Source organism: Chlorocebus sabaeus, chromosome 25 (genome assembly GCF_047675955.1).
Source record: "Chlorocebus sabaeus isolate Y175 chromosome 25, mChlSab1.0.hap1, whole genome shotgun sequence".
Lineage (NCBI taxonomy): Eukaryota > Metazoa > Chordata > Mammalia > Primates > Cercopithecidae > Chlorocebus > Chlorocebus sabaeus.
This window is the reverse complement of record NC_132928.1, coordinates 30573085-30599321: the sequence shown is the minus strand read 5'-3', so window position 1 is coordinate 30599321 and position 26237 is coordinate 30573085. Positions and strand designations below refer to the sequence as shown.

General features: G+C 33.7%; 2 long non-coding RNA genes across 2 annotated transcripts in view; one reads left to right on the top strand and one right to left on the bottom strand.

Moving 5' to 3' along the window:
* Window positions 1-204: 204 nt before the first annotated feature.
* On the bottom strand, window positions 205-26168 carry LOC119619616 (uncharacterized). The gene is made up of 3 exons (XR_005236111.2): window positions 25988-26168; window positions 15610-15784; window positions 205-822 (listed from the first exon to the last, which is right to left on the bottom strand). It is a non-coding gene; the product is annotated as an uncharacterized lncRNA (long non-coding RNA).
* The window catches only part of LOC103230360 (uncharacterized), a 57042-nt gene continuing 53925 nt past the window's right edge, over window positions 23121-26237 (top strand). The window contains exon 1 of the long non-coding RNA XR_005236110.2: window positions 23121-23723. This is a non-coding gene — a long non-coding RNA (uncharacterized lncRNA). The remainder of the gene's footprint in view (window positions 23724-26237) is intronic.

Sequence of the window (26237 nt, the reverse complement as noted above, 5' to 3'; positions counted from 1 at the left end):
ATTTTATCACTTTGATTATCAGGTAAGACCTAACACTATCAGAAAAATGACTCATCTCTTGACTTTAGAGAAACACAATAGGGTATTAATTAATATACTAGTATTTTCTTTGTTAAGAGTCTTAGATCTATTCATTATTTTAAAACTTGATACCTCTTCTTGTTCTTTTATTGAGACAGCAAAGGCAGATCTGCCTGGCTCAGGTGTAAAATGTGAGTAGCCCCCAAGGATTGAAGATGCATGGGATGACATCAGAGAACAGGGCGTGGTTTTCCTTTTAATATTTTGCAGTCCCCTTCCAGTTGCCTTTCTACTTACATTCAAGTAGAAGAATTGGTAAAACTCAAGAGAGAGTGTGTATGTTTGTGTGCGTGTGTGTGTGTGTGTGTGTGTGTATTTTTCCTCTTAGGACTAAATTATAGAAACATCATAAGCATTTTAAATCAAAGATCAGCTGTTTTAGGAATTCATAGTAATATCGATGCTATCTTATATACTAACATTAGCAATCTAAGGTTTTCTCTAGCATGGGGAAATAGAGAAAAAATAATTCACCAGTTAGAAAAAAAAAATCTTATTCTAAGCTTATCATTTTGGGGATTAAAACATAAAATTATTAAGAGTGACATTTCTGTAATACTAATTGATGTGAGAATCATAAATTACTATAGAATGACTTTCTAAAAAACAATATTTAATACATTTTCTTCTTTTACTCTGATGTAACATCACATTGATCCTAACTCTGTATGTAGGTTTTGTAGCTGTATTGGGCTGTTATAAACCAAGGCCCTTGAAAATCCTGATCTTTATTATTTTTCTCTGTAAGATAAAGAATGAATTTTAGCACACAAGAGATCATCTGGAAATAAATAGAAGATTTTCATATTAACAATTTTCCTCTTTTATGTTACATTCAGTATCTAATATAAGGTTTTCACTTTCTGTTTTGTCTGTAAAGAAACTAGATGGTGTTTATCTGCTTGAAAACTATCATAAGTACAGTATTATAATAATCTACTTTGATAGTTCCTTCTGTGTTTCTATGATTTTATTTATAGGTATTAACTTTCCCACAAGAATATATCATTAACTCTGCCCCAACATTTATTAGGAAAAATCATCTAAGTTTTCTTGATCAGATTTAAAACTTCATCAATACTTCTACATGCTTTATGCTATTATATGCCAAAGCAGAATTACCAAACTATGAAGAATATATACTTATAAATTAACATTACATATAATTAACATTTATATAGATTAATGTTATAAACATTTCTTATATATCTCTCTTGTGAGCAAGCATTTACTTCATCTCAAAATAATCCAGTTAATCTTTGAAACTCTTTTTCTGTTTTGTTTTGTTTTAAGACAGGGTCTCATTCTATCTCACAGGCTGGAGTGCAGTGGCACAATCTTGGCTCACAGCAACCTCCACCTCCTGGGTTCAAGTGATTCTCCTGCCTCAGCCTCCCCAGCAGCTAGGATTACAGGCACATGCCACCGCATCCGGCTAATTTTTTGTATTTTTAGTAGAGACAAGGTTTCACCATGTTGATGAGGCTGGTCTTGAACTCCTGACCTCAAGTGATCCACCCGCCTCGTCCACTCAAAGTGCTGGGATTACAGGCGTGAGCCACCTCACCCGGGCGAAACTCTTGATATGATGTGCTGTGTTATTACACACAGTATATGCAGGGATTAGGTTAAGAAAAAAAATCTACTAGAAAAACAAATTTAAGAATTGCTCCCTTCCAATTTTCCTTCCAGTTTAGCCATTACTGGACCAAAGGTGAAAAGACTGAAAAAAAAAAAAACAAACAAAAAAAAACTGCCTTTCTCTAATTCTACATCCCACCCAACTAGTAGGAGATTTAATTTTTATATACTTGTAAAAATTTGATTTATGTATGAAAATCTAGATTGTCTACGCTTTTCTTTGTTTACTTGTAAAGAATTTACATTGTGACCTATTTATTAAGACCTGCATGTTGTGCACATGTACCCTAGAACTTAAAGTATAATTTAAAAAAAGTAAAAAAAAAAAAAAAAGAGCTCTGAGGTATGTCATTTTGAGTGCAAAAGAGGGTCTGGATTTGCATTTGAATTACCGCTATCCTCAAATAACCAATCAAGTAATGTCTCATTTTGAAGGGCAAGTGGGTGGGAAGAAAGGATAGTAAATATGAAGTTTATATTTCACATGATGTCCCAGGTCTTCCCTCACATATGATTTTTCAAACTGGGAAAGAATGGAGGAGTTGAGTGATTATTATACTCCTGGCATTTGGATGAAGACAAGGATACAGCCATGCCATTCATCTTTTCTATTTCATTTCCCCAAAGGGAAAGATCAATTAGTATGATTATCTTATTTGGTGTACTGTAATTTTACAGAAAGTATTGATTCATTTATTTAAATATGTACCACATATTATCCCATAAGATTCCACAGTACTGTGCCCCATAAAACTATAGAATTTCTCATTTAATAAAAATAAGCAATAAGAAAATAAGATACTACATTTTATTTGTCATCTAATCCTTTAATATTTCAAATGCTAACATTAAGATTAACACTGAATCATAATCAGTGTGCTAAAATTAAAGGCAAAAATAGGTATTTTTGTTTTGCTGTATATCAGAATAATTGTTGAAATGTTAAGTCTTTTTAAATGTAATGATTGAAAGAAAAAAATGAAGACCACACTTAATGGAAATCAAAAGAATTTGTAGAATTTGACCATTTTCATGATATAAATACTGCATACATTTTAGCATGTATTAAAATTATATTAATATGCAATATATAATCAACATGCAGTAAAAGGCTCCTACTGATACTAATAACCATATCAGCATTTAATTAACAGAATACCTGTATTCATCTTAGTATATTGAAAGTGATAATTAATTGAGTTCAATCACTGGCTTCTTAAAAAAAGATTATATAGGTGGTATAATGCAGAGATAGATTTTCTATAACTTAACTAAATTGACCCAAATATGGTTATATTTGCATTATTGTAATAACTAATCAATGAGCGATTAATAATTGCCATTTGGTCACCATATGGCCAAACTAATTTAGTTATTCCAAGTGACCAAAATAATATAAAGAGATATTTGTTATTCTGTTAAAACCTTAAGTACAAATTGGAGTAACCATGTAACCAATATTCAAACTTGCAGTAAAATATATTTCTTATAAGAACAATATTAAATCTAAATCATATAAATGTTCTGCTGATACCATCTGAGAGCATAATATGGCTACATTCCATACTTGAGTGCCAAATTTGTTGTCTGGCTGCTCTGGGATTAAGGTACATCCAAATAAAAGCATATGGTTGAAATATACAGAAGCCTACAAATACTCAAAATGCACTTTCCTGTAGCTTTAAAAATCAACATGGACTATCTATCAAGAGAACTACAAGGCAGCAGAAGAACTTGAGCATCTATATCTAGCTACCAAATGAAGAGCTGTGTGTATGTGTGCATGTGTGTGTGTCTGTGTGTGTGTGTGTGTGTTTTCCATGCTCTTCTTTTTAATCATGGTCATGTAAATCAGCACTGAAAGCCATGTGGGTGATTAAGCTGAGAATCACACCCAAAACTTTCACAATCAGTGCACATATATGGTATTTTGGCTTCTTATATTTCTGACCATCTGTCAAAATGGCAAAAGGCCCAATTCAAAGTTGCCAGACCCTAGCAAGTAGTTTTCAGATGGTTATGGGTTTCGAGGGATATTCTAAATAATAAATAACACTTGTCATTTAAGGATTTCTGGCATTCTAATAAAAAAGAAATCGTATTATACTTCTTTTATGCCAAAGTAAATAGTATATAGATAAACATCATATTTCCTAGCAAGTGAAGTAAGTAAATGGGAACATCTTGAAACAACAACTAAAAATACTACTTCCAGGTTGTTTGAATCGTTGTCTTCTTTAAATAGAGATTTAAGTTTAAGTGTTTTCCTATTCAGTAATGGACCTATATGAATTGGCCTGAACTGTACTTCTATTAACCGGCCTCAACTGGACTTAGGATTTGTGAAGCCAGGGCCACTGAACAGGGATAGAGTCCCTGTGTGACATACAAAGTCTGGTGACCTGAAAACCCTGGAAATCCTTGTACTTTATTTCTCTTTCCCTTTTATTTTTGGTGCCTTTCAACACCTTACTTTACAGCTCCAACTCTCATTTTATTCATGTTTAAAATTAAGCAACTGAAATAAATAATTGCTCAAGTCTTTTTAATAGTATTTTTAAAATTCTAGAATGCATAGAATATTCTCTATTCCTCAATGCCCCAATCACAGATCTTCTCTGTGTATCTTTAAAAATGGGTCCCCCTCTTTCCCAATCAGAATTATTTCCCCATTTGTGTTCCCATAGTACTTTGTACATATATCTACTAGAATACCTAGTGCATGATAGTGTAAGTTTATGTATGTTTACGATGTCTCTGGTAAAGATTTTGAGAGCTCCTCAAGAGCAGACACATTTTGGCATTCCTAATATTTAACCCAGTGCCCAGATAACAGTATCTACTGAATAGACATGTATTACAGTAAACATAGACACAAGTATACAGTAAACATAGACACAACACTAAAACAATAGTAACTTTAGAAAAACAAAATGAAACCGCATGCACACACATCATATATATTTGCAAATAAACATATATAATATGTATACATGCATATTATATATGTATATATTACACATGTAATACATAATACATATATAATATGCATTATATATACTTAAGGTTTTAACAGAATAAATACCTCTTTGTTTTATATGTATTATATAGGTACTCTGAAGTGAGCATGACTTGCCCTAATGCACAGGAAAAATTTGTTCTATAATCCACTTTTAATTTTATGCATCAATAATAGCTTATAAAATTTATCCCTGCCAGCATTTAATTTAATTAGGTGAGAATTCTTACATTATTTTAGAAACTAAAACTAATTATTGCTATCTTTTAGATGCTTTCTTCACAAAGACATTTACGTCCATCTGTCTTCTTTGTAGACTTTGTCAAAACTTAATGGGTTTCTATTTCAAGACAAGCTTTCGCTACATTCTCATTAGCTGCCGTTTACCTCGTTCTCTGAACTCTGTCATTTGGTTAGGATCAGTGCATTCACTTCTCATCTTCTGCATGGCATCCAGACCAGAGTGCTCCCAAACTCTGTCATCAGACCCAGGTGGCCTCACTTGGCGTTACCTTCTCACACGTGGACAGTATAGATTGACTCTTCGTTCAGCTTTTTAAAGGAAGTTTCACTCTAGTACACAGACCTAAAATGACAATAATTCTTAATACTCTATAACATGGGTAAAGGCAATAAGTGGTAGGGCTGGAATTGGAACCTAGATCTTGCCATTTTGACTTCACAGCCTTCCTTCTATTAGTTGTTTTTCCAACTGACCCATTTGATCATTCTACAATTTTCTGGAGTATTGACAAGCTCCTATGTGTGGTATTGCCTGAGCTTACTCATTTGATATCTGGCAACATTAGGTTCCAAAGTGAGAAATGGAAATCTGGTGTCTCTAAAATTCATGCAGAGCATACTTTGAGAATGAGCCTTGTGAGACTGTAGTATCCAAAGCATTCTGTATTTCATGTAGGCAGAGTTTAAGATGAGAGATCAAAGAACAGCACATTTGTTGGATAAAATAATAACATTTGGATGTTTCCAAATGATTTACTTAAAAAAAGGTAATTAATAAATGGAACTGGGCTTTCATTTCCTAAATAAATATTTCATAAAGTGATTGCACAAGACTTTCTTTGCATTTTGCACTACTGAAGGTTGGTCAAACATGTTGAATATGCAGCAATAATGAGATCTGTCATCCACAACGGTAATTTTGCTTGAAGTCCTGTTTTCTTTAGAGTCCTTGTTATTTAAATAAATTCACTTATCCTCATGCTAGGCTTGATGCATTTTATTTTTACTTTTTAAAAATGGAAACAATTTAAAGAGAATTTTGTAGGATAAATTATGAGATTCATATTGTACAGCACATCTTTTTAGTCTCACTAAATCTTTCTGAACATACATAATCCATATCTGTATAGAAATTGTAGAATTTTCTTTTTCAGAAAAGCACAGAAAACATGAATCTAATTCGAAGTTGGCTCAGTATTTGAAATAAAATATGAGAAAAACAAAAGTATGCAGTTAAAACTAGAACCTAAACTTTAGCTGAAAACTTTGGGGTTTTCTGAAAAGGAAATATCAAAACTGCAAGTAAGCAAAAAATAATTTAATCTACATAATGTTACTTTAAACAAATAGTTATTAAAAAAATAAAGATGATGAAGAAGAAAACAAATTAAAAAAGACAATTGAGTATCTTTCCAGAGATTTTATTCATCCTCAAAGAGAGATGCCCTTTATCTTTATACCCATGAAGCTAACTTCATAACATTGCACAAAAGTTTTTTAAGAAAAAAAAAATAAGGCTCATGGACTGTGGTATATAATCTTCCAATGTGTTATTTCTCAAAATAGTAACATCTTAAAATCTATACAATAAACTTCAGATTATTTCCAAACAAGGGCCATGGTCAGAATAAGTTAGTAGAGAAACTTCGTTGATTCTTCTATAAGAAATTATGTTGGGAATATTAAATGCTTGGCATACAAATATTTAAAGTAGAAAAATGCATACCTAAAATTGACCTTTAAGTGGATATTAATCTTTTTGTTATACAAATATAAAAAGAAACTCACCTAGGGTTTCTTCTTTTAATAAAATTATAGAAAAAGCAATTTATATATAAATGTATTTGAGTGTCTCTAAAGTGGAAAAGAATTGTGTAGCTCAACAATGCATCCATTTTAAGCAAGTGCAAGACATTCCATGAGCTTGTGGAGCGATATTTAGGATTTCGCTGAAATGGATTTCCAAAAAAACCCTTGTTCATTTTTCCCTTTATGTGTGTGTGTGTGTGTGTGCATTTTTAAAGAGATTTAATCACAATGAGTCTGATTAATTTACTTTCCTCTCATCAAAATGCTATTTAGCAAGAGTTGGATATTTGATAGCCAGTTATCTATCCCGGACCTTTTTCTTTATATGGGGAAATGCACATTTTGCCAAAATTAAATGGAAATCAAATATCAAGAATATGTGAGTAAGGTATGAGATTTAGTGAGTTTCAAAGCTATAAATAAATTACAGTTGTGGTCTGAAATTCATTCCTACTCCTTATTCTCTACACAGTATGCCAGAAGTTTCACTCTAGATACTTATTGAGGGCAAAGCTGGATTAGACTCCAGAAAAATCAGGGACACTGGGTGGTCTGATTCAAATGAACAGCTCCAGGTCATTTTTCATACATTAATTAAAAAAATAATCAACTTAAAGAGAATTTGTCATGGCCTAGATATTGCTCTAAATACTTTACACATGTGAACTTGTTTAAGTTTCCTACCAAGTATGACGAAGGTCACATTATATAACCCATTTTACAGAGAAGGAAGTGTTAAGTAACTTGCTCATGTCCATCTAGCTGTTAAGTGGCAGAGCTGAGTTTCAAACCCAGGCAGTGAGGTTTTCCCAAAAGAAGTGCTTGAGAAAACTATTAATATCCATTTAAAGGTCAATTTTAGATATGCATTTGTTTACTTTAAATAATATTTATATGCTAAGCATTTAATATTCCTAACATGATTTCTTATAGAAGAATCAAAGAAATTTTTCTACTAAATTATTCTGACCATGGCCCTTGTTTGGAAATAATCTGAAGCTTATTGTAGAGATTTTAGGATGTTACTCTTTTGGGAAATAATACATTGGAGAATTATATACCACACACAGTAAATTAGGCTTATGTCTTTTTCTTTAATAAATTGTTGTGCAATGTCCTGAAGTTAGCTGCATGGGCACTTCTTTTGGGAAAGCCCCACTGCCTGGGTTTGAAACTCAGCTTTGCCACTTAACATCTATATGGCCATGAGCAAGTTACACTAATCTAATTCTTAGATTAGGTTAATGACGCCCAAATGTGCTTCTTTAGTGACGGGATTACAATAGGAGCCTCATAGATTCTACTCAGCAGTGTGGAGGTGTTCATTTGACCTGAGGCAAGCTGAAAAGTGGTTAGTAATTCCAAAGAAAACAAGTAGCAAGGATTTAATCAATTCAGGACTCACGAGCCTTTTCTGGAGCTGCCTTTTCTTTGCATTGACGCCTTCTCATGTGGCTGCGTATCATCAGCACAATCTTTTACATTACTTCCCACAATTTCAAATGTGTAACAGACATTCCAATGTACCCCAATTTGTGCCCATTTTAGGAATCTAGACAATTCTAAGGCTAGAATATGGAATTTGGATGATTTGAGGCCGTGCACAACTACTTACTACCTGGTGCTTTTGGCCAAGTCATTCAACTTTGATAAACTACGGTTTACTATCTGCAAAATGGGAATAATAGGAGTAACTACATCATCACCTTTTTTGTGAATCAAAGGAGAAACCATAGGTAAAGAACCTCAAAACGATAAGCATATAATACTATTTACATGAGGACATTTGCATGAAGTGAAAATGTTTGCATGTAGCCACCAGGAGAAACATGGAGAAAATAGCTTGTGGTCTATTCTCTGAGCTGCCGACTGAATTCATGTCTAGACCCTAAAGGAAGACACCAGTTCCAGGAAGCAGTCTGTGAAAACACAAGGCTTACTCAGTGTTTTGTGGGGCAATATGTAGCATGACTTGGAGGACAAAAGAATTTCCTCATTGCTTTAAAACAGGGAGGGCAATAGGAAGCCCAGATACTCTTGGGAATCTCACGATTGGGCAGTCAGGGAGCAGAGGGTAATCATGCCCTTGGTGTGCACATTGGTTTTTCTCACTGAGACAGAGGCTGTCGATCTTAAGAAGCTTGCACCTTCCAGGGACTTTAAGTACCAAAAGGGAAATGTGGAGGAAGAAGGGAAGGAATGAAAATACATTAGTGTGAAGTACACAGAAGAATCTCTTCTGGGTTTTCTAGAAATAGCAAGTTGAAACCTTGAGGGAAGCAACCTGAAATCCTTTTTGTAAATGCACATATATGTGTACACATTTGACAGTGACCCTATTAATACCTACTTTGAGGCTTGTAAAGGAAACTGGGTTATACTGGGTATTAATTTTGTCATTCTAACTACATTATAATGTCTTCAAATGGAAACCTATTTTATGAAAAGCCTCTAGTATATAGCCCAACACATAGATAATTGATCATTATTTTCCCACTCTGTGCTTTGCATAATTAGTGATCCTAGAACCACCTCTGGACTTAGGTGAATCTCCCAGTGATATGTTATCATCTTCGGCTTTCTTAAGGCTGATTTTTTGTTGTGTGTTTTGTACACCTCTGATCAATTGTTAAGGAAAAAATGTTTCAGGTTCTTTCTCAACCTCTCACCCTCAGCTTTCTAACCTGTTTCTTTATCATTTTGGTAGAGTTTCTTTTTGCTTTCATACAATCAAATAATGTTTTTTTCTGTATTATATAATATGTGGTCTAACATAAATGTCTCTAATGTTGTATAAAAATTCTTGAACACAGAAATTTCCAAAACAAAAAACTGAATGTGTAAGGTTTGTATGGATAAATTCTATTTTAGTTTTTATTAGGGTAACATTAAAATAAAAATGTTGAACTGAATGTATATAAAAATTCTTACATAAGTAATATTTTTTGGATTTTTTTCTATGTGAAAAATTATGATAGAACTTTTCAAATGCCTTGGCAAACGTTCACTGGGGTGGAGGGGGAATATGACACAATTAGAAATAATTGTCTTCCAAGACTTTTTCTCTAAACACTGGGAAAAATTATAATATTATGAATTTTAAGTTCATAAATATATATATTACACATTTCTGTAATGTTATGACAATTGTTTTATAGGATCACATATCGTCAAGAGAATTCAAAACCTGCTTTTCCTTTGTTTGATTGTATACTTAAAAACTCAATATTTTTGCTGGGATTTTTCAGACCATAAAAATATGCTAAAACTCTTTCCCTACTGGAATGCCTCTGCTTAACCCATTTTTCTACATCCTTTCTTCTTGCATTTATAACTGGATCACACCAAACCAGAATATGCCCCACAACACATCCAAGAAATATAGTGATAACATAGGTTCACCCATATCTTTGTTACTTCCTTGGCCTTAGTTGTCGGTTGTGCCTGCTCCCCCTCCCCTTTGTTGGCAAATAGATCAATTTGAGGTGTCTGCTTTATTTCTCACAAGCATATGTAAGCATTTATTTATGGGTTTTCGCTTAATGCATTCCATATTAGAAAAGGCCAAGAGTACAACATTTCTTTAAAAATTCAAATTTCTTGAGAAACAGGGAGGTGGTGAGGGGGAGGGAGTGTTAACTTGGCAGACTGTGTTTAAAATATTTTGCAAGAGGAGCCCCCTGAGGAGCTGTCCATTAAACTCCCACCATTTTGCTGTGAGTAGTGAATGTTTTTCCTGGCTCTGAATGTATGTGATTCTTAAACGTTCTCACAGGTTGAAACAAAAAGAAATAACTGAATGTATACTTGACTATTCATGACTAAATTGTCTCTATTTATTATAAAGAGAATTTGCTTCTTGCTTGAACTTCATACTTTCTTTTATTTTTCTTAGAGAAAGCATAATATGTGGATAAGTTTTAACACTAGTCCTCTAAGAATATCAGAAGGAACATTACATTTATGCCACAATTTTTTTCTCTTGTCTGCATTTGCCTGATTTCGAAGTGCTATTCACAGTCGCAGGAAAGCAGTTACGTCTTTGAAAAGCACAAAATAAATTCTGTTCACTGAGTGGGTAATTGTTCAAGGTCATCCATTTATTGTCTTTGTCTTGATTGTTTGAATTAGTAGCTAATAATGGTGCTGAAATGTGAATGAATTATTAGCAATGGGGCATATTTTGGGGAGTGTCAGGAAATATTACAGGGCAATTAAGGTTATCCAATAGCAAAGCTGTGTTCCCAGCAGATGTCTAGTAATTACTATGTTTAAGGAGTGTAAGGCTTAAACTAAGATTACAGCTTTTATATTGTCTGCCTTTAGAAGTCATATTTGGAATTTATTCAGTTTATTCTCCTGCCCTTTCCCTTTTGTTCTGATTCTGTCACTTACATTTTCATTTAAACATAGTCTTCTTATGAATTAAAATAAGCATCAGCAGATGGTATGCAGTATAGATGTTTATAAAATAGGAAAATGCTTGCAGAGACATTTAAAATGACTATTGATAAATAATTTACATTGATATTATTTGTTGCTCACTTTGTAATTTCTGGAATTCAAATATTTTAAAATCTAAAATAGTTTCACAACCTGGCATTTATTCATACTTACCAGGGTGGTAAAAATCATTCAAGAAATGTTGAGTTACATATAATCTGGGAGCTCCTAAGTTTTAAGAGCAACACTCATTGCAAAGTTAATTTCTTCTTTCAACATTGACCTGTCACAATGGTGGTTGTTTCATTAAGTTTATAAAAGATATTAAAATAAGTGGAGTAAAAATTGTTATGTCTCTAATAATAAGTACTTTTGATTTGCAGATAGAGCGTTAGGAAACAGCACTGCATGCACTGTTCACATCTGCTGTGAGTATACTTGACACAGCTGCAGTGGAGAGATGCTTGAAAAACATACTGTAAAATACACTCGGTTTCCTCTTATTGACATATTTAGCAGAACAAGGCTAATTGGACTATTCCAAGAAAGTACTCATGATCAGATCTGAAAGTTGATGTATTCAACCAACTCATAAATTATCAGAGGACAAAGAGAATGAGTGGATTGGGGTTGGAGGTGGGGGGAACCTAGCAAAGTGTCCTTATTTGTAGATTGCTATCTCTCCTGCACTTTATAAAAATTTTAAAAGAACTAAAAAGAAAACAAATAAAGAATGAGCATTAAAGTAAAAAAAAAAAAAAGTCAAGCATTAAAATCTATAGGTCTTTAGCTTACAATTATTAAAACTTTCTCAGTTTTATATTCTCCATAGAATTGAACAGATTATCTTGCTAATAAAAATGCCACTATTAATAACACCTGTGAGACCTTGGATTTTCTTATTGTATTTAACTTTAACATATTTAGGAAATACTAGTTAGGGCTTTGCTAATAATTTTGAATAAATAATTTCAAACATAAGTTTTCTCAAACTTTTGGAATAATTTTATGAGTCATTGGAAGCCTTAAAACAATTGGTTGCTGAGTCTTGAATTTCTCCTTATAAATGGCAAAGCATGAAAACATTTTATAGTTAGAACATTTTGGTCACTATCTTTGATAGACTTATTATGAATATTAGCATTAAATAGGCATACATATTTATGCAATTTTAAAATACTTTGTTTAAAATTAAACAAGCAATTCTTGCACACTTACTCTTTGTATGCATTGTGATAAACATTCACAGAAGTATGCCTCTGAGTAAGACACAGATTCTCCTCTCAAGGAAAAAGGGAATTTTGTTTTGTGGACCAGATAGGTGTAAGGTACATACTGTGACCCAAAACAAAATGTTGCTAGTGTTATAATAAAAACACAATGCACAGTGGCAACACAGTGGCATTTCAGATATGTCAATGCAAGTGATTGGAGAAGTTTTTCTGGGCCTTTAGCATTTTGTGTATGAAAAAATAGGAAATAAGTTAGGTCAAAGAGGGAAGAGGAAATGATAGGAACTCTGGACCAAGAAATGGACTTTGGGGACTTGGGGGAAAGGGTGGGTTGAGGGATAAAAGACTACACATCAGGTAGAGTGTACCCTGCTCAGATGGTGGGTGTACCAAAGTCTCAGAAATCACCACTAAAGAACTTATCCATTTAACCAAACATGACCTGTTCTCCAAAAACCTTTTGAAATTAAAAAAAGAGAAATGGATGGAAGTGTAAAGGGATTGTCTTATTTAGAGATGAGAAAATAATCTTTTATTGCTAGGATGTAGTTTTATAACATTGATTAATAAAGAAATAAACTCTAGTTAGGTTGGAGTTAGACAAGATAAGGACTTAAATGTCACACACAGGAGTTTAACGTGATCAGTCAGTAGTTGTTTTGGGGTTTTGAACAAGAAAGTGAATGACCAGATCTGTGATTAGGAGATAATTTTGGAAGCTCTGTGAAAGATGGAATTAAAGGGAGAGATTGGTGATAGAAAAATCAGCAGGAACCTTATTGCAATAGCTCAGTTTAGTGACAAAAGAGTCCTAGAAACCAGTAATTGTGTATTTCACCATTTTTTGTATTTTCTCATTTTATCTTCTCTCTCCTTCTCTCTCCATTGCTGTCAATAACCCAAGAACAACAAGAAAAAAACCTCAAAAACTAATATGTGTTTGCTTTTAAAAATTCAGTTAATAACTCAAAATAATAATAAAAACTCTGGCACCCAGGGACAAAAGAGGGAGAGGGGACACTGAAGTGTAATTTAAACATAAATTTTGATATAATTTTATTGAAAGGAGGGAGATAATAGAAATAAAAATTTCTACCAAAATAAAATATTCTTTCTTCAGCCTTCATATTACTAAATAATATATATTACTGCTATCAATGACTGCTTTTTATGCAATATTAAAATTAGCACTTTTGTACCATGATACGAAATTCTCTTCACTCCCGTCTCCCTCCTGTCAATAAAATTTTGTCAGAATTTGTATTTAAATTACCACTTCAGTCTTCACCCCTCAACTTTTTAAAAGTTGTGTTACATTGTTCACTTCTGAACTAAGTCATTTACTAAGATTTACACCCTTACCTAAATAACTCTTTATTTGTCCTGGAGTTAATACTTGTCTCTTCTTTTTCATAAATTGCTACATTCCAAACAATAAAACACCTATGGAAATTGTTTTGTTTATGTCTGCTTATAGTCAGTCTCACCAGGTAACGTGTCATGAATTCATTGGTTCCTTTTTTGTTTCCTGGAAACATTCATTCCTTAGTCTTCATGCTCTCAATAGCCTTGGGGCTTCTAGAAGAATGGCTGATGTCTTAGGATTTCCCTTCAACGATATTCCAGGAATTCTTTTCAACCTCTCCTGTGTTGTAATCATTTTTCATTAATCCTATGTCTTGTTTATTTATTCCATTGTTTTGGTGATGTATATCTTCCAACAGAAGGGTGTATCACAAATACATATTTTTAGATCTAACCTATCTGCAAGTTGCTTTACTTAATCTTTGTCTTCTGGTTAATTTTTTTAATGGAGCATAGAATTCTAGGTTAGAATTAATTTTCTTTCAGAAGTCTAAATGTTGTAACTCCCATATGTGATCTTCTTTATCTTTATAGAAGTTTTTAGCATCAAATATTTATATGCATTGTACAATTTCAGAATGATATACTTTTGAATATGTTTTTATTCATTTATTATGTTGACTCTTCAGTGTGTGTTTTTCTTTATTTATTTAGCAAATATTATTGGATATTGTCAATATGTAGATACTGTTCTAGATGTTAGGGGGAAAAAGTGGTCTATATTCTTAAGTTCTTGGAAATTTCATTCAATTATTTCTTGTATTATTTTTAAGATTCAATGGCTGTGGAATGTAAAGAGATCCCCAGAGAGAGTATAGAGTGGGAAGAAGACCTTGAAGACAACAATAAGAGGAAATGAAAATCATCAATTAGAGGTTGATAGAAAATATCAGGTAAGTAAGATGAGACTCATTAATTTACTCAGACACTCATCCAACCTCACTCTTGGGAGCCTGTGGTTTCTGTTGCACATGACTCCTGCAGTTCACAGAAGTGAGCCACTTCTCTGTTGCTCCCTCCCTTGGGCAATAGCAGAGTGCCTGTAGTCACGGCATGCTCACTTGACCCCTTGGCCCATCTCTAGCTCAACCCTAGGGATAGTGGCTAGTCTGTATATCTGTATTCCCAAATTTCTTAACATTATTTTACTGCTGGTTGCAAATCCCTCATTACTTCAAACCTCTGTTACAGTTAAAAAAATTATCATAAACTTCTTTGTTCAAATTGATTGGATCCCAACTGATTCACTGGATAAATAGAAATCAAACTATCAACATGTATAAAAGTATTATACTCCCCAGATTATATTAATGTTAGTTATCTTTGGATATATTGTCATTATATTGCTTATCTGCATATTCTAAGTCCTTACAATAAAACTATATGTTTGTGATAAGAAAATTATCAACATACTTTTCTTAATCCCCAAATAAATTGATTTTTATCCACCTATAGACGGTAAAGAATGACCTGCAATTACCTGCAATTACTCAGTATGATTTAATTTGACTCTTTGTGTCTTGTTCAAATACTGTGTGATGAACTTAGAGATAAATAACCAACAGAAAACCCAGAGTTTTGGTACTGTTTCCAGTAAAAATTCATGATCCAAGGTAATTTACTGATGCATTAATGTTCATGGAACATTGCAAGAAATTATTTTCAGAAGTAAGGCAGGTACACAACAGAAGTGTTAGGGGTTTCAGCTTTCCCATTACATGGAATAATCTTCCTTGTCTAAAACTTTATTGGTTCCCACATCTAATATATACTTACAGAGATTGGAGGGAGGGTTATTTAAACCTTTTTGACATCTGAATTTGAATTTTAATTGACTTCATATAAAAATCAGACATTGTATTGATCAGAAGTAATCTAATTGGAAAATGTCCACCATTTTAAAATTTGACTTCTCTTGATATTTGTTTATGTGTACCAGATCACAGGAATTCTGAAATGAAAACACTCTTACTTCAATAGAGAACCTTAGGTAAGCTAGGTAGTTACACAAAAGGCCAGTAGAAGGGCTAGGGAACACACAGTGAAACTGGAGTAGTTCTCTTAAAGTTTGATTTAAAGTATAAAGTGGTTTTCAAAACTTGAAATTTTCTTTCTCTCAGAAAATACATAATTTTCACCTTTAACCTGGCTCAAAGTTGACTTGCAGTTACAGCTTTGACATTAGTAAAATCCTGCACTACTACTATTTTTAAAGCACTATTGCAAAAACTTCATATATACCATATTCTATATTTTATTTTGAAATAAAATAGAAAACTTCATCATATGCATTTGATTGTTTTACTATTTCTTAAAATAATAGTTTCACAATAATTTTAAAGTATAACTGTAGTATGTTAGCAGTTAATCTTACTTTTCCTGGTTCAACCTAAAATTTCTGCCCTGGAAAAACAATTTAGCAGGTTTTTATCAGTGTACTAGACGGTAGCCTCAGAATGAAGCAAAGGTGTGTTCTGGGAATAAACCACAATGCTTTAAGAATTGGAAATGTTACAAATGTTACACACAATTAAAATTATAAGACACAGAAAAAGGACTAAATCAATTTTGTTTAACATATCATTGTGTAATATTATGTATGAAATATATGGGCTTGGTGTGGAAAACCAGGTGGACAACTCAAGTTTATTTTATGAAGTATTGCCAAACATGAGCTGCTCTTGATAATATTGGAACTCAGATTGGAAGTATTGCCATAGAGACTACACACTTGATAGGAACAGTTTTCTTTTCTTCTTTAAAATTTGATAAGTAATTTTGATATTTTCAACTTCATAGCATCAGAAAAGTCATTCAAAATATTCATGAAGATATTAGAATTCCTTCTTCTGGAATAGGAACACATTTGTTTTATTTTCAGCCTTAAGTCACTCATTTTTAGTTATTGGTCTGATTTTCCTAAATTTAGGATAATAATATCTTGTCTAATCTGTTGTCATAATAGAAAAGATCATTTTATGTACGATTTTGGTTAGCTTCTGGTTTGCTTTGTCAAATTTAGAACCACTTGAACATCGTGGTTTCTAAATTTAGTCAAACCCTTTGAGCTTTAAGTTCCGTTTGGCGCTGGCTGAACATGAACTGCTGCTTTGAAAAAAAAAAATTCTCTTGGCACTATCAGAATCTAGATGTGTGCACTGCACAGACCTCCTCTTATTTAAAAGAAATACATTCACTTTTATTTGAAAGTTGGGAGCTCCAAGAGGATAAATAATAAAATGAGAAACTTGAAAGAAATAGGTCATATTTTAAAACAGCTCTCAAGCAGAATTAGGCCTTTGGGTTTAGGGTGTGATATTATTTAAAAGAGAGACAGAAAGATCCATTTTAGTTATTTTAAAATGTAGTGATTTAATTTTTCTCAGGAAGTTAAAGCAAACTCTGTCCATTACGTTGCCATTAGTCTGGTGTTACTAAGAAGGATCTTGTTGAAGTATTTTATTTTTCATTAAAGACAACTTATTTTCCACACTATAAGGGATAATCAGAATATACATCCCTCAAAGTCAGTGGGTTAATTTTCTTTTTCACACTGGTACAATAAATTTAATACATAATGATAATTAAAATTAATATTTATCGCTGGACATGGTGGCACACGCCTGTAATCCCAGCCCTTTGGGAGGCCAAGGTGGGTGGATCACCTGAGGTCAAGAGTCTAAGACTAGCTTGGCCAACATGGTAAAACCCCATCTCTACTAAAAATACAAAAATTAGCTGTGTATGATGACACCTGCCTGTAGTCTCAGCTACTCAAGATTGTGAGACAGGAAAATCGCTTGAACCCGGGAGGCAGATGTTGCAGTGAGCCAAGATTGCCTCATTGCACTCCAGCCTGGGGGACAGAGTGAGACTCCATCTTAAAAAAAAGAAAAGAAAAGAAAAGAAAGGAAATAAAAAGAAAGAAAAATAACATTTACAAGGAGACACGTCAGGCAATGTCCTAAGCTTTTTACATGTAATAATTCATTGACTACACTACCCTTTAAGATAGATACTACTATTATTCCCAATTTACAGATGTCGAGGCTGAGGCTCCAATTGGTGAACTAACTTTCTAAGTACCACACAGATAGTAACACAGGAAGTTGCACAGGAAAAGCCAGGGTCAGAACCAGAGCCATCTGTTAACTCCTGAGAATATGCAGTATGTCAGTAGGCTGGACGAAATCTAAAAGCAACCATGTTCAGAGATCCAAGTTTCCCCCTCATTCTGTCCACAATCAAGCAAGTTAGCCTGGGTTTATGTAGCAAAGATTTTTTTTCTCAAGTTGTGCACTCATTCTTTAGAGACTTGTACAGAAAGCTTATGTAAAACCTGCCACACCTGATGTTCAAATTATAACATAACACAAGGTTGTAAGCTACTAGAGGTTTTCTAAAGGAATCTCACTTGTCTCTTAAACTGAACATTCTGTCAACTTGCTTGAAACTTTCTGGGAAAACACATACACACACACACACCACACACACACACACTTCACATGATTCTTTGTATTTCCAGTCTCAACATGCTTTTCCTTCCTTGGTGGTTCAAGTCTAGGCTGGGCATTCCAAGTTTATGTGTTCATCCTCTAATATTCTCTAGGCTATTTCCCTGTATGCTTTGATGGCTTCTCCTGTAGGCCTCATGCACAGTTAGTAAGCGCTGGTTGTAACTAAATGAATAAATAAAGGAACTGCTGTAACACAGAGAGCTGCTGCTCCTGAAAGATGACTCTTTAAACACAAATAGGAGAGAATATTCTGTAGTCAGACTTCTGAAGGTAGATACATTTTTCCTTTTGTCTGAGAATAACCGAAAATCTGGTTAGGGAAAGGCGCAGAGAAGTAATCTTTTCTCTATGCTTACTGCCCCCTTGTAAGATAAATTTGGAGTGGTCCCCTAAAGAACTGGGAGGATTAAACTGAAATGCCATTGAGATCCTATCTGAAAACACTTTGGGATAACATCTCCAACTCTAATGAGCCTATCTACTGCCAGCAAACAAAACAGAACATTTAGATATATTTACTGTTTTATAGCAGGTTGGACCTTATGGGTGAAATTTCCTAAATCATACTTTCCTTTGTTATTTTAGTTTTAGTTTATTACTCTTAGGTTTCCTTCGTAAGGATGCTAGAGAGCCAAGAGACTCGTGAGACCTACGGAAAGAAATTGTTCAATACCAACCAGCCCTTCCCCATAAAGAGGTAGTCATTTTCCAATCTTTTTGTGTGTGTTTAAGACAATAAATGAATTTATTGTACCTTCTTATAGTTCAGCCATAATATTGGGTATTCAATAAATTTTATACTGAATTGGATTGAATATTTTAGCTCTTACCTTAAAACATCTTTCTTACAGTAACAAACTGAGTGAAAAGTGCACAAATGGTCTCCATTTTATGTTGAATTATACATGACATTTCCAGGAAGTAAAAAATGTAGGGAATTGCAGGGGTAATAATTTGTTGAGTGTTGGAGATAGAAATATCAACAAAATGATATACTCCAAGCTCATCCACTACTTAATGGTGGATAGTTGGTTTCTATTCTGTGTCTTTAAGTTATTGTCACTGCCCGGTCATAAATTATAGTGACATACACTATAGCTATTTCTTACATTCTTCTGTAGCCGAGTAAGCAGAATTACCAATTTCACATTTTCTGTGCAGTTCCCTGTAGATGGAATGTTTTTTAAAAAAATGGGAGCTTGAATGAGAATAAAGGGTAGAAGGGCTATAACAACCCAAAATAAATAAATTTGTAAAACTCTATCATCATGCATGCATTTTTCCATGTGCTCTGGTGTATAAATTCTTTTTTCCCTACAGAGATAACTGACAGAGTACAAATGCTTACGTATCTTTAAAACAGCCACTTTTCCAATAAAAGAGAAGAATAAAACTAAAATGTTAGTATATGACTGTAGCCAGAAAAATCAAGAAATCTGCCTCTCCATACTTCAGATTAGCTTGAAATTTTTTGTCTTCCTTTTCCCTGTTTGAGTTTTAATTTTCTTTTTTTAAACTGGAGCACATGAATTTTGCCAAAGTACTTATTATTAGCTCTTCTCCACAGGTTTTGTTTGTTTCTGAAAAATTAGGTTTTCTTGGAAATTTGCTTTAGCGAGTAAACCATATTTAGAATATTATCTTGCTCAGAGAAGACACTCAAAATGTATTAAATAAATTAATTAATGTGTTTTACTTCATGTAAATGCACCTATTTGATTATACAGCTTTGAATAAGAAGATTTCAAAGAGAGATTGTAAAGAGAGGGATCACGTTTGAAATCCCTTTCAGCTCTAAGCTCCTTCTTTGCCATCCTTTTTGGGTCATCTTGTCTAAAACTTCAAAATTAGTATCTGAATGTAGCATGAAGCTACCCTAATCTCTACACAGCAAAAAGGAAAAATATAACTCATAGAATGTGATAAAACTATTTGAAGTATATTAAAAATAAAAAATATTTGGTGGAATATACACAAAACCAAATAGTGTTTACCTGGAGAGGGTGTGATGGGAGAGTCTGGGCAGAATTTAGTTTCTTCTACTAGATTATAAGTTTTATACAGCAAAGTCATGTCAGTTTTGTTTTCTATTGCATGTCTAACTGCCAATATGGGGTTCGACCCATGATACATGTTCAAGAAATACTGATTAAATGATATTATATTCATTTTTCTTCTGTATAGGTTTTTACAAAGAAAAAAAATCCTTTTCTAATCAGAAAAATAAGCAATAAAGTTTTTTAAACAACTATGCAATATAGCATATTACTGAACCTCTGTAAACATTTGTTGAGTGACTGAACCCAAGCAAAGAGCATGAAGTTAGTCGTGCAGACTGCGAGACATGAGCCACTGTTCTTCAGCAGCATGAAAACCACACCTTTTACATCAGGATAAAACTGAACACCTAACACATGCATGCCCAGGTCACCTGTGTCATGGCTCTTCCCAGTGTTTCCCATCATTAGGCTGATGCTAAAGAGGCCAGAACTTCCCAGTGGGAGCTTATTTGATATATCTCTACTCCACTTCAAATGTATCTCTAACTCCAAGTATTCACTTTCCATCTTCTACAGACTTAGAGAAAGAAGTGTCATTTTCGATCTCAAAAGCTCATGTCTCCACCTATGCCTGGAATCCAATCCCCATGGTCCTGCTCCAGGCCCTGATTCCACCAAGTTGCCCTCTTGTTTCTGGAATACAACTCCTTACCATGGCTGCTCCCATCCATTCCACAACTGTGCATGACTCATGTCTTCTAAGAGTAAAAAAATCAAACCTCCAGCACCCAAGGAGCTGATCAATTCACTACCCCTTTAATAATTTCCCATCGCCTTCCCAAGGTAAATGATTCACTGAAAATCTGGGTGGCATTTGAAACCTGTGGGGAAGCTGGTGAGGTGGAATGGATAGCGATTCTGAAGGAGCCTACACACCAGCAAGATACCATCCAATAAGGTTTGGCTGGACTTCTGCTCCTTGGCTACTGCTGCTGATTCCCACTCCCAGCTCTGACTGTTGTGTTCGCCTCATGAAGCTCTTTGTTGTCTCCAGTGGGGACACAGTATTTAGCCTCGTCATTCCCCTGTTGTCTGTGACCAGCCATAACCTTCTCATGGCTGTTTTCACAACTGCATGACAGAGTTTTTTCAAGTGTTACATCACTATAAAATCAGACAAGGTTTTTGTTTGCTGATCACCCACTTTCTCCTTAAATCTTACACTTCAATTTCTGCTTCCGTCATTTAATAAAACCTCTCTCACAAAGATATGATTAAGAAACTCTTACTTGCAAAACATTGATTTGCTTCAATGTCATTCTATTTCTCTTCTCTGGATTGTTTATTACTATAGGCTAGAGATCACAAACTGGCACCCTGTGGACCAAATCAAGATAGCAGTGGATTTTCCATAAGGATATTGTGTTTTAAAAAATGTATTTCTTTTGAAGTCAGCTACTTTGTACGGGTCACATGTATTTCACTTTGCCTTTGTCCCATGTCTTATTACTTTAGACTTGGATTGCTGCAGTATTTGCCTGACTACTCAAAAGATTCAACTTTGCCACTCTTAGATGATTCTCTCCTTTGAGCTACTACTTTACTCTTTCTTTGTTGTTTTCAACTACCTTTAGGATCACTTTTTCTGTTTCTTCTCTCTCAAGTTCTTCCAATTCTGCTTCCTCATCCCACCTTTGAGATATAGATACTTTATAGAGATTTGCTCATAGTCTTTATTTTTTCTTGAACCACACTCACTTCCTTGGTAATTTTGCTCAATCTTATACTCTCAATTGTCAGCTTTACCTAGTGACTTCCAAGAATCCACCTGTGTCCTCCTGACTGCCTGTGGGTTCTAGTGTGCATTGTACCACTTGCCTCCTCCTGACTGCCTGTGGGTTCTAGTGTGCATTGTACATCTTCAGCAAAAATTCTGCAAATCATTTAAATTTAGTATATATAAATTAATATTTTTCTTGTAGCCCTAAAACCTACTCTTTTTCCAACATATCCTTCTGCTTGTTAGTAATCTCCTAATTGACTAGATTAAAAATGTCAATTATTACTATTATCTCTCCCTAATGTCTCTTTATTGTCAAGTTCTATTTGTTGCCATCTATCATATTTCTTTATCTTGATTTCCACTTCCCTTATATGATGCTCATGAAAAATCAGTTTTTCTTTAATTTGATGGTACTACCAATAGAGTAAAATTTTTTTAATTACACAAAATATTGCACATCCAATATCCAGCATTTTCCTAGACATACTACTGTTACTCTTTTTTAATATATTGTCTTGGGCTCACCTTTCTTCTCCTTGATGAGTGTCATGAAGTCTGTTTTTCCACACCTGAGTGTCTCACAGACCACCTCTCCTTCTTAAAAAGACATTCCCAAAGAACATCTTACATTACATGTGTGTATAAAAGGAAGCCTGTAATTTTGACCTAGTAAGGAACTAGTGACTGACTGATCGCCCTTCCTTTTTGTAATTCAGTTTAAGAAACAAAAGTTTAATTTTAAATTCTAATTTTATAGTCATACTTTCTACAATATTTGTTATTTCATTCTTTCAACAAGTTAATATATTAACTTTTATTCCTAAACCAATTATTTTTTCCTTATTCATTTTATAACTCATTTCCAGATTAAACTGTCTGAAACCTAGTTCCATTAAGTTTCCTCTACTTTTCAAAAATATAACAATGGTTTCCTCTTGTGTATAAAATATAATGTTCAACTTCAGTGTAGGGCATTCAATTCTTTCCACAACCTGAACCCAAACTTTTTTTCCAACCTGATTGTCCCATGTACATGTGCCACACCCTTCAGCTAAACCAAAACTTTCACCTTCCACCCTGTGGTGGATAGGCTCTCTGGTGCCTCCCCATCATCCCCATCTCCTGACATTTATGGCCTTGAATAGTACTGTCCCCTGGGTATGACCATGACCTGTGATTTGCTTCTAACCAACAGGATGCAGCAAACAAGACAGGAGGAATGTGATTACATGTTTATGATTACATAGAGAATAAGGTGTGATCATCTTGTGAAAGTTTATTTTTTCCTGGCTGTATTTAAAGAACTATACTGCCATGTTGCAGGCTGTATGTTGGGTGACCACTGTGACAAGGAACTTAGGGTGGTCTCTAGGAGCTGAGGATGTTCTCCAGTTGAACATCAACAGGACATTGAAATTCTCTGTCCTTCAACTGCAAGGAACTAAATTTTGCCAACACAAATGAATCTTTCTCCAGTTGAGTTTCAGATGAGACTGCACTTGCAGACAAATCCTTATTGCAATCTTGTTCACCCTAAACAGAGGACTCAGCTAAGCCCTTCCCAGATTCCAGATCTATAGAAATTTTAAGGTAACAAATGTGTGTTACATTAAGCTGCAAATTAGTGATAATTTATTACTCTGCAATAGAAAACTACTACTCACCTTTTGTTTTTGCATTATGTCTGAAAAGTCTTTCTCTATCTGATCATACATTTTAATTCTACCATATGTTATAACGCAATGCCAGTTACTCCAAGAAGTATCCTCATGTCTTGGGAAGCAATCTATTCTATCGCTCAACTCCAACATCACCTTACTGGATCTGCTTCTAAGAACATATTTCTTTTACATTTTTATTATGGGTGCTTATCTTCTCTTTTAGACCATAACCTTCTAAAATGTGGAATTTGTATTTGATTCATCTTTAATAACAAGGGATCCAACACATTGCTTTGAATATATCAATAGCTCAATAAATACTTTCACTAAAAATTGTACAAAATATTTGAGCCTAAATATTTCGGTTCTGGGAAGATTAAAATATATGCTTTCTGTTTTATACAATGACAAGCTTACTGGGCAGTTGATCACACTAGTAAATACTGCAGAGAAGTAGACTCACACTTCTCATTATTTTTTCATAACCTGCTCAAACTCCTTTGCATTGTGAAATACAAGAATTTTTCTAAAGGAATGATACAAATACATAGTATTAGACAAAATTAGAAATTAATTTTTATGTAAATGATAATAGTTTTCTAAAGGTTTCACAAAGGACTTACTATTAAAATAAAGGAAAGCAGTTTAACTTTATTTCTCCATGGTCTACAATATCTGTCTTCTATTGATAATGAACATTCTATCTGCTACACTCACAACTATTGTCTGTATTGGGAGAATGATTTTGATTAACATACATAAGAGCATAAAATACAAATTTAACCTTTTTTAGTTTTTCAAAAAAGTCTATGAAGATAGTAAGTGAAATGAAAGTAATTTTCTATTAGCAGGAAGATAGTCTAAGGCTGTGTTTATGCTTTGTGGAGCATCCATGTTGTATGTGAAAGGAAGCTGTACTTTATAAGAATTGCTGAATAGTAAAGAGAATTGGAATAATGTTTAATATTACATATGGTAATACCATTAAAATATAAGCAGATTTGTACATGTTTTCTGCTAGGAATGTGTCTTCATGTACTAGTTCTGTCTACATTGAGAAGTCGTGATTATTATATCCTTATTCTATATGAATTAGCTCATTTCCTAATAGCAGTAAGTGCCAGTGTATCAAAGATATAAGATTGTTCTGAAAACTGCTTAGATGTAATGGAGACTCAGGACACTTTTCTAAATTTTCATTTATTCAAATATTATTTATTTACAGAACTATGGTTTTTAAAAAGAACATTTTTAGATCTGTACTATATAACCCTGGTAGAACCAGTATCACACCAAGTATGTTTGATAAACACCTCTAAATTGCTAAGAGTAAGATGAAAATGATCTTTTGTGATAAGAGATTTAAAAATGGTAGTCTATCTCAAAAATATCAAAAATAAAAGAAGGAATAAAAGCTTCACAACAAATTAATGCTTTACTCCCTAATATGCTTCCTTTAAGTATAAAACATTCCATTTAGCATTCAGAAACTGCTATTGAATCAGTCTACATCAAAAACATATTCACTCACTACAATTTGTGTTGTCATTTTGGAATATTACTTCAAAGCATGAGTCATAAAGCATGTGAAGTGCTATTGTCAAAAAAGTCATAACATACATTATTTAAAGAAACACATTAAATTCTACATTATTGTAAATATACTTTTCATAATGCTGTTTGCTAAAATACTTTAAAAAATCTTCAAATTTACTTTCAGTGGCTTTTCATTGAATGGGAGATTTTTAAAGCATATACTCTCATTTTGTGCTTCTCTGCAAGGTGATAATTTCAAGATTATCATTATAATGAGTACATTCTTTAAAATTTAAATGTCTTAAATTCAATATGCCTATAATTTTCTGTGAATCTGCACATATAAGTATCCAAACATAATTCTTATGAATATAGATTTGATCTCCTTTCCCCTCACTTTCCTGCAGAACAGCTAGAGTAATCCATTTAAAATGAAACCCAGATTATGCCATTCTGCTACTTAAAACACTCCAATATCTCTCCATAACACGTAGGATAAACCAAATTACTTGGCTGCTCAACACCTTACTTGATTGGTCCCTGCCTCAACCTCTCTAATGTCAATGCCTATCATTCTTCCTTAGTTCAGGGTGTGATATACCATCTATACTGGTAACGTTCTGGCCCTTGAATGTCCTTGAATATGTGAAGGTTTACCTCTGCATTATGGTCACAGCTGCCACCCCTTTATCTTCTTATGCTTATTTCCTTCTTGACACGCAAATCTTAGCGTAAATGTCACCATCTCAGAGAAGTCTTTGTAGGTCACCAACCCAAAAGTAGCTGCCATCTTCCAGGCATTGCCCATCATTTCACCCTTGGTTAATTTTCATCTGAGTCGTCATCCTTTGTGTATGTAGGTGTATATATATTTATTTTGGTTTGGTGTCAGCCACACCCAACCAAA